The sequence below is a fragment of the Dermacentor silvarum genome, chromosome 1, assembly GCF_013339745.2.
Source record: "Dermacentor silvarum isolate Dsil-2018 chromosome 1, BIME_Dsil_1.4, whole genome shotgun sequence".
Lineage (NCBI taxonomy): Eukaryota > Metazoa > Arthropoda > Arachnida > Ixodida > Ixodidae > Dermacentor > Dermacentor silvarum.
This window is the reverse complement of record NC_051154.1, coordinates 55,981,006-55,992,293: the sequence shown is the minus strand read 5'-3', so window position 1 is coordinate 55,992,293 and position 11,288 is coordinate 55,981,006.

Below are 11,288 nucleotides of genomic sequence, written 5' to 3'. Positions count from 1 at the left end.
AGCTTTGAGGAGCGGAAGCAGGCGACTTGATTTCCATTCCTGGGGAACGGTGCCTGTCTGCCACGAGTCGTTGTACAGGAGCAAGAGTGCCATTCGAGCTCGTTCACCAAGGTTACACAAAGCGCGGTATGTAATGCCATCTGGTCCTGGGGCTGAGGAACGCCTGCATAAAGCGAGCGCAGCTTCAAGTTCGTCCAGAGAAAAAGCGCACTCCATACGGGGATCACGTGAGGATGGTGAGTGGTCAGGAGTCTGCGTTCCAGTGGAACTTGCTACACCGGCAATCCTCCTACAGAAAGATTCTGCGACTTCAATCTCGCTGCATTGTAGGTAAAGGGCGAGGGAATTAAATGGGTGGCGCTGTCCAGGGGTTGCACGGAGGCCCCGAACAGTTCTCCATATAAGAGACAAAGGCTTTCGCGGATCCAGAGACTCGCAGAAAGACGCCCATCGTTGTGAAGCCAGCTTATTCATTCGACGCTGTATTTTCTTTTGTGTGCGTCTGGCCAATCTCAAATCATGAATGGACTTTGTGCGTCTATATCTTCGTTCCGCACGGCGTCGAAGTGCACGAAGTTTCTCTAGCTCGATGTCGAATTCGGTGCGTTTGGAGCTTTTCAGAGTCGAATGTGTGGCAACCTGTAAGGCACCTTTTATTGCGTCCCCTAGGCTGGATGGCATCTCGTCTCGACAGCGGTCTTCCAGGATTGATTTAAATTTCGGCCAGTCGATGGATTGGACGGCACCGGAGCACTTGGAGCTAGTCAGCCCCTCAATCGTGCGATAAGTTGGGATGTGGTCACTTCCCCGCGTTTCCAAGTCCGCGAACCATTTCACTCTTCTGTTAAAGGAGCGCGAAACAAAGCTGAGGTCAAGACAGCTACTATACGCCGTTCCTCGCAGATAGGTGGGGCTTCCGTCATTTAACAAGCAAAGTTCTTGTTCAGAAGCAATCGACACCAATCTTCTGCCCCTCGAGTTAATCTTGGAGCTCCCCCAGAGGTAATGGTGGGCATTGAAATCCCCAGTGATAACCCATGGCTGTGGAGTCGTTGTCAAAATTTCCCGTAAGCGCTCGCAGTTTAGACGACTTGATGGTGATAGGTAGGCTCCCAGAATTGTGAAGGTGACCTTGCTCTTCTTCACAGTCAAACACACGTACTGGTTTTCAGTGTCAGGTGGCACTGGATGATGAACATATGTCAAGTCACAGCGTATGAAAACAATAACCTTGCTCCATTGCCCCTGGGTGGAAGACGTAATGCACTCATACCCGACAGTCTGATGGGATATGACAGGTTTGGCTCACAAATGACAATAATGGGGAACTGATTTACGAATACAAACTGTCGAAAATCGGACATACGCGACTTAAGTCCTCTGGCGTTCCATTCAAAGACAGATGCATTCTGGACCTCCTCTCTCAACGATGACTTCTGGCGGGCCATTGCTTTACCCTAGGGCCGCAAGCACTGGACCCAGGGCGTCCAGCACCTGCAGCGCGCTCTGCGCCGCAGGGGTTTTCATGTTGTTGAGTAGAACTCGCATAGCATCCATCAGTGACCGCAACATTATTATAACTTGGCAATCATCAGTCGTCGTTGGAGCAGTGGTTGGTGAGGGTGTCGATGGAGGTGGCATTCGAGGTGTCTCCGTGGCAGGTTGTGCACTTGGAAGTGCGGGCCACTCTTCAGGATGATCGACACTTGACATTTTCTTCACTTGCGCGGCATCTTTCATGGTCGCGCTACGCCTTGATGGAGCAGCCGTTGTGGCGGAAGACGTTGTGTTGCTTTGTGCGGTTTTACGTTGCGCTTTGCGGTGGCGATGCCGTCGCCGTCTAAGTGTAGCGGCAGCCTCGCGGTGTGTGGAATGATCCCGAACCATGCGCTTTAGAACCGCGAATTCCTTCCGCACCCGCGGGCAATCCTTCGATGAGGCTTCGTGGGAACCGCCGCAATTAGGGCACTTCAGGACGGTCGCGCGGCAGGCGTCTTCCAAATGGGACTCAGCGCACCGTGTGCACACGGCATTGTTCGCACAAACGCTTTTTATGTGGCCAATCTTGAAGCACTTGTGACATTGCAGGGGCTTCGGTATGTATGGTCGAACTGGATGGCGGACATGACCAACTTTGACGTGAGAGGGAAGGCAATCTCCCTCAAACACAAGCTTCACGCAGCGTGTGTTCCCGAGTCTGGTAAGATGAGCGATGAGCGTGCCTTCAGTTGCTGGCTTTATTAATATTGGCAAGTCGTCGCTCGAAATGGAAATGTCGACGTCATAAATGACGCCAACAGTGCCGTTACCGCCAGTAGCAATCTGTGGTCGCACTTGTACTTTGTCAATTTCTGTGACATTCCGAAGGCTTTGTAGTGCGCTACGATGGAAAACGTCTACAGCCATGACATTCTTCCGTGAGTTGATTCTCACATCCTTAATCTCATTCGGTGCAATACCCTCGAGTAACGTTGAAAGGACCTGCCTGTTCAGGAGCCGCAGATTGGTCGTGGGATCCACGGGCAAGAAGAGCACAGTGTGCGGCCAGTGCTGTGGTGTATCCTTCACGGTGGAGACACTTGCCGGCGATGACGCTCGCAGCAGTCTTATTTTTGCCTTTCGGCTCATGACAACCTTGAAGTCGTCGTCCGAGGAATCGTAGCTGTCCGAGTACAACTCGGTGGCCTCGCTGTCCGTGTCACTTGACTGGCTCCCGCGTTTCCTGGACGTAAGCCGGCCTGACGGCTGCGCGCCAGGAAGGTCCTCGGAAGTATCTTCGTCCATTGCCGCAACGAGGGAGCGGCAGCTCCCAGAGATTGCAACGAAACAAAGCGAAAACGCAGACAACAGTGCAAGCGTTCAGCTATAGAATCACTTCGTCTTCGAGAGGGAAAATTCGCATAATAAAGATTATACGCAGGATTGAAAAAAAAAAGAGTTATAGGGTTTTACGTGCCAAAACCACAATCTGATTATGAGACACGCCGTAATGGGGGACTCCGGAATAATTTGGACCACCTGGGGTTCTTTAACGTGCACCTAAATCTGTAATTATACGTTGTGTTTTCGCATTTCGACACCATCAAAATGCGGCCGCCGTGGCCGGGATTTGATCCAGCGACCTAGTGCTTAGAAGCCCAACACCATAGCCACTAAGCAACCACGGCGGATTACACAGGCTTGCAACAAGTTTGCATAACAACATCTAAAACAAAGGCAACTTGCCTTAAAAATATACAAAAAATAAGTAAATAATACGCACTAGAAGTGTATACAATGTGACAAAATACAGCACATTTTCTTATTTATCAAGAAAAAATACAAGTAATGAAAGAGTAAAGTGAAAGGCAACAAAATACATGTGTGCATTTACAAAAAATTAATATCGCAGTCATTTTGCAAAATCACAACGAAGTTGAGCATCACTACATGTGCCTATATAAAATCCTGCAGATGTAATGTGGTTGAAGTAGCTCAGGTAAATAGTAGTGGCGGTTATGGTGGATTCTATCAAAAAGCGGGTTTAGCCTGGCGTTCAAGGCCGGAATTACTCCGCCCGAGCGTCTCTTACAATATTACTGCGGTGTTTCACCACATCTCCATCAAAGCAGTCGGTCTTAGGAATGAAATAAGAAGGCAGGAAGCTTCTTTGCGGGCTATATAACTGATCCTTCTGCGAACACAGGGTGTTGCAGACGCGCATGCGGAAGCTTCTTTTGCAGGTTCTGTATAGTATTCAAGTATCTGTGATCCGTAGTTTGAGCGTGCAGTACTAGTGCAAAATTATGTCATACGGCGTAAGGGTAAACTATGGTATGTGAAGGGCTAGTGAAGTTATATAAAACATATTTGAAATGCTGCGTCTGAGTTCATGTTTGTAGCAAAGCGAAAGACCGACGTTGGAGGCTGAACATTTAAGGTATTTTGGTATTCAGAAAAATCTCTGAACTCGGGCAGTAACTGGGGAGTTTCAATATATTTATTAGGGACTTATTTTGAAGAACAAAGTTTTTTAGGGCTCGTATGGGTAGCAGCTCCCTAAACAAGATGACAGTATGAAGATGCAACATGAATAGTGACTGAAAGAGAAGTTTCACATTGGTAGGAAGTTATTTGCCGTGGTGATATATAAAATACCAACAAAACGAGCAACCTTCGGCCTGATCTAATCAACATACGCATCCCACAGAAGCCAATCAGAAAACCGTACACCTAATGTCTTAAAACTTGGTAAGGATTTCGATATCTTTTGAGTCATAACGAAGTATTCTCCAATAATTGACTGGCTTACCTTTAGGGCGAAAGAACATTGATTTAGTTTTTGACACGTTAAGAAGTACAGCATTACACTTTGCCCAGCGGTGAAGTCTAGAAAGGGTGGTGTTTGCAGCATCAATCAAGACATTTGGGTCGTTATTCCACCAAAGAATATACTCGTGTCGTTGGCATTTATAATAAAAATGCATCTTTTTAATATATACAGTGTCATCAATATCGAGATTAAAGCGAAGTGACCCCAAAACACTTGCCCGAGGTACCCCTTATTGGCATTATCCGCGACATGCAGCCATTGGCGTCGACATACTGATACCACTCAGATAAGTAAGAACGTGCGAGTTCTAGCGCATGGCATCTGATACCATATTTTTCAATTTTTACAAAAAGGGTGTCATTGTTTAAGCTACCGAAAGCATTCCTAAAGTCTATAAAAACTCTTAGCACTAGTTCGCCTTCAAAAATGTTTAATAGATTTGCTTTTTGAGTTTGAAGAACTGTTTCTGTGGAATAGCTTTTCTTAAAGCCGTCCTGTTATAACGTGATTTTGTTCGAAAAGAGAGAGAGAAGAGAGAGAGAGAGAGAGAGAGAGATAGGCGTTTTGTAATAACCTTCTCAAGGTATTTAGAGAAGACATGTACTACGGATATTGGCCTGTAGTTGGATATATCTTCACGGTTACCTTTCTTGAACAGAGGTATTACTCTAGCTTGTTGCACTTGCAACCGAAAAGTACCGGATTCAAGACAAAGGTTAAAAATATAAGATAAAACCGGTACAATGATATCTATGATGTATTTGATCGGGGAAACTGGAAAACAGCCCGCGTCACAAGACGTGCTATTGCTTGAAGCTGCGAAAAATAGCTAAAATTTCATCGCTCTTTACGGGTGAAAGAAAACACTGCTGTACTTATGTCGCATTGGACAAACTGCGAAGCGTCGGTATTACATTGTGACAGAGTACCATCAAGAAAAAGGTTATTAAATGCATTAGACAATCCATTAGCCACCCTTTTCCCACTTTCCAAGCGTATAGGGTATAGGGTAGCCAGTCAGTTATGACATTGGTTAACCTGCCTCTATTGTCTCTTTCTGTATCTCTGCACCGTACGATTTTGGGTTGCATGCGCAGACTGAATGAATGAAGTAAATGATTAATTAATTGCTGGGTGTCATTAAATAATTAATTGGGGATTGATTGGCCAGCTGACTAATTATTTAATTGATCAATTAGTTAAAATAATGAGGCCGGGTTCCTTCGTACACACTCGTCACACCAATGTCCTGGCGACGCCCTCAGCCCATTTTCAGCTCCGATTTTGCTGACGTGTTATTCAACCGCAGTAAACCGCACGAGCGGATACTCTGAATGCGACTCGCAACGCAAGTGGGAATGGAGAAAGAAAGCAGGCCAATAAGCGCCTTGGTAGCTTGTATTGCGTCGTAGAAGTAGCCATATACAAGACAGTCAAAAGCCTGCCTCTGTTTTTTTCTCCTTGTCACGTGCGTCACGTATTCTCAACACCAATCTGCCCAAGGTGCGATCTGCGAAGTAGCGTTGCGCGTGTGTATATACGACATACGTGAACTATACGCAGACTACTGGCGCGCGGCCGTTAACGATACGCGGTACACGGAGGCACTTTACCGAACTGGGGCCTAAGTATTTCGGAGCGCTTGTTCGATCATATCTTCGCGCCAGTCAAACTGCCAATGAGTGCCGCCGCCACTGCAGCAGCCGCGCCTGTTACGCACCAGCGGGAAGAGGCGGCGCAGGCAAGCAGTTCTTTCCGGGCGCATCGCCTGCGGCCCGGCGGCCGCGGTGTGGTTACATGCGGGCACGGCGGCGCGCGTATTATACGACGCGTACGAAGCCGTCGCCCCGAGCGGCGGCATAAATTCCATTAGGCTTTGAAAGACGCGCCGGCGCGGGTTCCTGATCCGAAATCGGCGGCTTGCCTGCCCTAGGAGCGCGACGAGCGAGCGACTGTAAAACCATGCGTGCCGCAACATTGGGTCGCTCGGTCTGCCTGGCTGCCGCGCACTTTAGCGCGCCCCGTGAGGCGGCCGATGATCGAAGACTCAGATCCGCGCCGCCGCCGCCGCCGCGCGCGCGCGCAGAGGGGCGAGGATGAAGTAGAACCCGCGGGGTCTGCGCCGCCGCGTTGCGCCGATGTGGCCGGCAGGCATAGCCGCCATTTCCTCCTTTCTTTTCTCGGGGGTGCCCCCGCGATTTGACCCGCAGATAGACTTCACCACTGGCGTTTATTTATCGCCTCGTACGTTATGAAAGCTTCCTCTTAACACCTCCCTCTCGAGGAAGCCAGAGACAAGGCACACATTGTGTGACTAAGTGTTTTCGTCGTCGTCCGCAACGCCCCGCCTGGTGGGGTACCTGTGCTGCTGGGTGGCATCGCCTAACTTACGATCCGATAAACGTAAAATGCGGCCCGAGGAGAAACAATCTGAGCAACAAGGGGGAGGCCGGTGCCGCGCGCGGTCTTGACCTCTTCCTCGGGTTTGATTAATTCCAAGGCTGCGTTCGTTCCGTATAGTCTCGTATACGCGTCTACGCTGAACTCTTTCGAAGGAAGCCCGGGCAAGCGCACCAAGTACCATGTGTCGAGCAAAACTGGTTCTTCCAAAACCATAAAGCGAACCTTGCATTGATGTGCGCGGTTTTTGTCTCTTTTTCTCACTTAGATGAGGCAAAAGCACACCATATTCGACGTTGTATACCCTAAAGATGTTAGCTTTAACCATTTCTTGTGTAAAAGAAGTATTCCTTCATTTTTTTTTTACTTTTCTATCTTCCTCTTTTTTTTCTTATTAAAACATTTTCTTTAGTTTACTTTTTTTGTGATTACACATGATCAATACAAGCTCTGAGTTGACATCCGGTTTCCGAGAAATGTGATATAAATTCTTATAAACCTGATAATCACAACAGGGCTGCACTATTTTGTGAACAGCAGAAAGAATAATTGTAATTTGCAGTAAAATACTAGCTTAGCTCCATGATATTTCGTATGCAGCCATTCTTACTGACATCTGGGGATTAAATTAAAATTAGATTATGGGGTTTTACGTGCCAAAACCACGATTTGATTATTAGGCACGTAGGAGGGGGGGGCTCCGGAATAATTCGGACCATCTGGGGTTCTTCAACGTGCACTTAAATCTAAGTACACAGGCGTTTTCGCATTTCGCCCCCATCGAAATGCGGCCGCCGTGGCCTGAATTCGATCCCGCGACCTCGTGCTCAGCAGCCCAACACCATAGCCACTGAGCAACCACGGCGGGTTCATCTGAGGATAAAAGCCAAACAATAATGCGCTGAACGGGATCAGACAGATAACACACGTTGATGTGAATAATTCGGTGAGGTTACAACGTGCGTTAACTCCTTTGCATGCACACCGGCTCAAATTCATCTCTGAGAGTGAATCAAAACGTCCTCGAGTTTGATGGCTCGTGAGTGATCCCGAATACTTAGAGGGACACTAAGGAGTATTAGGCTAAGCTTTGCTAGCAAATAACCCTTCTGCATCACCAAAGCGGACGCTAATACCGCGAGAGGACGCTTGGCAAGGCAGACAATACACAAAAATGAAAGGCCGCCGCCCTGAAGTTCCCGCACCAGAACTCGGTGACGTCATGGATATTTACAGCGTCTGCTAAGGTCTGGTTAATCGTTGATCGTTACAGAGCGACTGCATATCATTAAAAAAAAAAAAGACGCTTACCAAGTTTAGCAAGTTTCTGAAGTATTTATAATACTGTGCCAAAACGGTCCAAATACAAGAAATACGTTGAAATCCGTGATGCCATATATAGCGTTGTGCCAGTGCTGAGGCTTCGGTGCACAATTCAACAAATGGATGTATTCTCCATTTCCTCTATACTCACAATATTCCTTTGTCTGTCAAATGAATACAAATAACGCTTTGAAACAATGAGCCTGAATTGTTTTAGCTCTCTTTTGTGTGTCCTACATTTAATATCGGAAAGCTGCCATTTTGCATGAAAGGTAAATGAAATACCCAGATAACTAAACTAGTTTGTTACGTTGTGTGATGAAAGGGAAACTTAAGGATGAAAAGATAGAAACCTGCCGTAGTTGCTTAGTGGCTCTGGTGTTGGGCTGCTGAGCCCGAGGTCGCGGGATCGAATCCCGGCCTCAGCGGCCGCATTTCGTTGGGGGCGAAATGCGAAAACACCCGTGTACTTAGATTTGGGTGCCCGTTAAAGAACCCCAGATGGTCCAAATTAATCCTGCGCTCCCCACTCCTGCGTGCCCCATAATCAAATCGTGGTTTTGGCACGTAAAATCTACTAACTTTAAAAGATAAAAAAGAGAACAAAATAGAGGTGTGAAGGCAAGCGTGTGGTCACTGCCTGTCAGCTGAGCCTACAGTCTTAAAAAACTGGCAGACTCCAGTGACTTATTGATTGCCTTAACTCAATTACTGCGAGCATCACAGAGATAACTGCGAGCAGTACTTATGAGGCCCATTTTCGTGCATCTTTCCTGTTACGATTCTTTTCGAGCTGCCGCAGCATCTTCTACCTGGCGTTTTCGAGGAGTCATCCGCTGCCGAGCTGCTGCTTTTAGGGCTTTTGTCTTTTCTTCCTCGATCAGTCGATGGGAAGTCCTCAGCTGCGGCTCTGCATCCCCCGATCCGATGGTGAGCGTCGTTCATTCTTTATGGCGGCATACCGACCACATACGAAGAGCTGGCGCAAATACTTTGTTTTGATACTCATCTCGGAACACAGACCCACAGCGCAGGAGCCCGTTCCATTATACTGCGCATCCTTCTGCGCAGCCCGCGAGGGAATCCGCTCAGCAGTGACCTCTAAAAAAATTTGGAGCTCGTGTAAAAGTAGCAGAAGGGATAAAAGGAGCGTATTTCATGGTTGGTTTCTGTCCATTGCATAGCAATGCGGGTAGCCGCTTCGTGTACGAAACATCTGAAAACAGGTGTGAGCGACCACGCGCGAGTGCGAGTGACAACACACGTAAAGAAATCGCTGCTGAGAAACACATGAAGGTGCCGAACCTGACGTGAAGCATGATGATGTTTACGCCCTAACCCGTAAATAGACTCTCTTTATATGTAATCTGCTTTATATGTAGACCGCAGTGGAAACGCATTGGCCGAAATATATGCTCTAAATTGTGCTGTGCAACTAAAATAGAAGACAGCCGTTTGGTTTTGTTCGCCAGTGACTACCTATCTATGTCTACCTTTTTATTGTTTACTACCTTTTTGAACCACAACGAAGTGATTGCACGGGTGTGTACATTGCGGACCATGCATGTTCTTAAAGGGAGTCTGCGTGAATGAAGGGCGAGGAAAGACTCGTCGGCACCAGACTGAGGCGCCTCAAAAGAATTTCTAATCACTCTTTTACCAGCCAAAGCCGGCTAGCGATTGACTTTCGCATGGTCACTGCGATGTATGGCGGTGACGTAGATATTAGTGGATCAAGAAGTGTGACGTTGGGGGTAATTATTCTATCATGGCGCGCACAAGTGCAGCCAGGAGGAACCGTATAATAAGAAGGCGATGCGGGTGTGCGGAAAGCTCTCTGCACACAAACATACACACGAAGCGTTGAGAGCTGGTTCAGCGGGGAATCATGAAGCCGACGAACAGATGCAAGTCGCGACACCGCGTATAGACAAAAAAAAAAAAAAAAAAAAAAAAAAAAAAAAGCGCTTCCCGCTATATATTGTCTTCACTGCAATATCGCGGCAAGATTACATTTTTGGTCTGCATTACTCAATAAAACATTTAAAATCGTTGCTTGTCCTGTTCGTACGGACTTTCAGTTTCCAACAGACCTCGAAACACGACCACGCACGTCTCTGCAGAAGCATAACTGTAGCTGCGAGGAAACAATCGCCCACCTTCTCTGTGAGTGTCCCCGCTTCAGTGCGCCCAGGAAACAACTTTCAAGAGTGTTATATAGATATTACGAACGCCCTATGTCGGAGGGAAGGGTCCTGGGACACTGGCCGAGACCGTGCTCAGCACAGAAGGCTTTGAAAGCGTTGTTGCGCTTCTTGCTGAGAGCTGGTCTTAGAGTCAGACTGTAAGCCAGTGCCGTATTCTCCTTTTTTTAATTTTTTTGTAACATCTCTTTTCGATTATCTTTTATTCCCCTTACCCCCCTTTTCCCAGCACAGGGTAGCCAGCCCTCTGAGAACTAGCTAACCTCCCTGTCTTTCCGCCCATTCCTCTTTCCTCCTCGATCGCTTCCCCAATGCCGAAATGCGCATAGAACAGTGTTTTTTTTTTTTTTTTTCCGCGCTAACCAGAAATGCTTTATTGAACAATGTGGATTAAGATATGCGATCTTATTGCGAGATTTGAGTTAATATAAACAACCGCCAAGCGCAAAATATCTTAAACTTTTAATAAAAACGCAGGTTTGCTCCATGAAATACAGTTTGCGCGCTTCGAAGCCAGCTTGCTGCGCAAACACGCGCGCACTGCTCGGTAGCGCGTGGTGGCAGGCGCCGCGTGTATTGAAACCGTCGCTTACTATATCACATGGTAGCACGCTGCACAAACACGGGGTTTGACAAGGGCGAAGGACGATTGTATAGCCGATACAAGTTCACTGACGCAGACACAATGAGACCGAACGTGACCGCAAATGAAGTGGCTGGTTCATTCTAGAGCTTCCCTTATAGAGTCGTGTTAGCCACTATTAATTTAATTTGCAAATGACCAGTGTTCGGTGCTTCGAAGGAACTACCTCGACGAGCATCGCTCGCCTGGAGGACATACGGACAGCTACAGAAGTGACTAAGGCTCAGCGGTCTGAAGCCCATTTGATAATGCTAATGGATGCTTCAGAGAAGATCGAACGCAGTGATAGCGTAATTCGCTGATCAGTGAATCGAATTGAGACTTTGCCGGTTAAGCATTTGCAGTTCTTAAGAGAAGCAGGTGACGTTTTTTTTTGTATTTCGTGATATTTAACGACACAAAGCAA